We start from the raw sequence: 3,330 nt of genomic DNA on the forward strand, positions 1-3,330 counted from the left end.
ATAGCCAAATATTCAACTTGGACTAGAAATTAATATACTAAGTTTCAATGACATTTCAAGGCAGGTGACTATCTAACATGTAAGGATCTTAATCAGATCACCTGAATAAAATATAATATAGCCAGTTATCCCCAATAGATTATGTATAGCTCTAAGATGGTAAGTTATACCACTTAGCGCCTAAACCTCAAGTCATTGCAAAGCTCTTAATTATCAATGTGGAACACAAGGGCTTTCAAGGTAAAAACAGTGGTGATAACCATCTTTAGTGTTGGAATGTGTTAGGGACATTTTAAAGTAAGGATATATTCGCTCTATTTAAGGGGTAAGAAGAGATGAAGACCTACTTAGTGTGTTCTCTATAGTTATTGTGAGCATTGAAATACCAAACAGATCATTTGTTTTAGGGGAAGCACTGGTTACTGTGAGCCTCTGGTTATATTGTTGACAGCTCAATACATGACCTTGTTTTATATGTGTTTAAAGAGACAGCCCTATTTAATATATTGTTGCTTCATTAATACTGGATTCAGTTAATAGCATTTTTATTTACCCTTGGCATATCATAGCCCTCTTTTAGGAACACTTGACAATACCATTATGGTTGGGAGCCCTCTTAAACAATTAACACCAACAAAGAGCACAAACATGAAGCCTGGCCCTAAAGAGATGACATAAAGAATACTTGTTTATAATACCAGAGATGGAACAAGAAAGCAGAGCATTGCCTTGTTTGAGCACATGATGTAATTCTAATATTTTGCAACTCGCTCTCCAAATGTTCAGAATGACCAGGAAAGCATGTGAAGTAATGATTAGGGGGTTACTTTAATGAGCAGATAATTTACAAATAAATCTACTAATAAAGATTTTATTTTGGTATACAAAAAAAAAGATTTATGTTTAGGTCTTTTATCTATTTTGAGTTAATATTTGTATATGGTGTTAGGTAAAGGTCCAATTTATTCTTCTTCATGTAATTATTATTTTTCAACAATATTTAGTTAAAAGATTATTATTTCCTCCACCAAATGTCTGTGGAAACCTTGTCAAAAATAACTTGACAATAATGGAAGAATTTATCTCTAGGCTTTTATTTAACTCCAATGGTTTATATATCTGCCTTTATAACAGTACTACACTGTTTCAATTATTGTAGCCTTATAACATTTGAAATCAGAAAATATACATCTTCTAGCTTTGTTCTTTTTCGAGATTGTTTTGTGTATCTAGAATCCATTTTCCATATTAGGATAGATTTTCTCTGAAAAATAAATAAACAAATGTATGATAGTTTCACCTAAAAAAAAAAAAGAAAAAAATATTCTCTGGTAAGAAAGAAAGCAAAAAGAAATATTGAAATGTTATCTTTAAGTCATCAAAAGCTTGGTATCAGACAAATGAAACTGTTATGTGAGATTATCATTGTTAATTTTAGATAAATTGCTCTAATACTAGATGTCAAACACTAAGCCAAGCATGGGAAGGAAGGATGGGGAGGGAACGGGGTGGAGATCGGGTAGGGGCTAACTGGGCGATATGTGCATGTATGTCTACAAAAGTTTTTTTTATACCATTATGATGTATGAATACAGTGCACCAATATAAAAAAAAATAAAAATAAACTTAGCTACAAAAAAAATGCTTGCCAAAACCAAAAGTAGATAGAGCAAAAATCAAAACTAAAAAGAGCAGCTTCACCCTCAAAAAAAAAAAAATAAATAAAGAGTTTATATCTAACATTGATGTGATGAGAACTGAAGTAATGTGACTTAAATAGAGTGAATTTGTATTTTCGGTGTAAATGTTTCTGTCCTTAAGAAGCAACCTACTATATTTGTAGTAAAGAAAGCATAGGGTTTTGTGTGTGCATGTGTGCTTCTGAGACTCATGGTTTCTTTTCCCAACTTTTGGCATCTGTGAGGCAATTGATACCTTTTCTCTATCACTCTATCACATTTCCACAATACTTGTTGGAAAAATTAGTTGAAGGCATGGTAATGTCAAGTAAACCTAATCCTCCCTCAACGACTTTCTAGGGTTTACAAAAAAAAAAAAAAAAGAAAGAAAGAAAGAAAAAGAAAAGGCCAGTGCCAGGCTGTGTGATCTAAAATAAGCCTCCAGGTCTTGCTACCCAAGTAAGACCGACACCGGATAGCCTTCCTATTGTTACAATGGAAACAAACGTGAAAAAAGAATAGAAAAACCAAGGCAGTTCATAATTAGCCAAAGCCACTGGACAAATCCAGCAACTTCTAAGTCAGTTAAATAAAACCTCTCAGGGCATTGGTCAAATTATCTAGAAAAAGCCACTTGCTGTCTAAGGCTTTAAGTCTGCATCTCAGATGGCGCCAGAGGCTACATGTTTATTTTATTGGTGCTGGAGATAGAACCCAGAGGCATTCTACTTCCAAGCTACATCCTCAGCCCTATTTTCTTATTTTTATTCTTTATTTGGAAACAGGATCTTACTCACTTGTGGAGGACCTCACTAAGTAGCTGGGGCTGGCGGAGGACCTGCGATCCTCCTGTTTCAGCCTCCCAAGTACTGGGATTACAAGCATACATGACCATGCTTAAAAAAAAAAAAAAAATCCAAATCTTTTTTCCACCGTGAAGTAGCAAGGCTGAGGAGACTCTTCGCATGTGATGAGTTCGGAATTCCATCGAGTGCTTCAGGTTCACAATTAAATCACTTACCTCCGAGTGCTGGCCAATCTGGAACCCCAAAGTTTGTCTTCTCCAGGTGGCAGCTGCTATGGAGAAAAGAGTTTGTAAAACTCCAAAGCACCGGACAAATAGGGAAGGCTTATTATCTTTCTTCTTCAACTATGGAGCAGTCAAGAGAAATTAACCCTCTCATTTGTTAACCTCAGTAACAGGATTTAACTGATCTGTAGCCACGGATGGCTCAGATAATAGCCCTAATTAGTTCTGCATGTGGGGAGGGCAGGGGCAGGGAGGATTTAAGAGCTCAAGCAATTAAGCCTATATTAACAGGAAAAGCAAAGCGGAGGTATGTCTTGCAGATTTGACGCATAGATTCCAGATGTTATGGAAGAAATTTTATTGCTAAGGCTCCTAGGCCACTTTTTGAAGTTAAGGGCAGGATTGGAGGGGAAGGCCTCAGAGCCCAACCTGGTAAAAAGAGATCAAGTTTCTGTGGACTGTAAAAGACAGCCTCAGGTCTTAGGGGTGGTGTGTGTGTGTGTGTGTGTGTGTGTGTGTGTGTGTGTGTGTGTGTGTGTCTGTCTCCAAGGTGAAAAAATAGCAACAGGGTCTTAAAGTCCCTTGGTGCCGAGCCTCAGGGGCATTCTCTCTCTTTTGAGT

This window comes from Muscardinus avellanarius, assembly GCF_963383645.1.
Source record: "Muscardinus avellanarius genome assembly, chromosome: 3".
NCBI lineage: Eukaryota > Metazoa > Chordata > Mammalia > Rodentia > Gliridae > Muscardinus > Muscardinus avellanarius.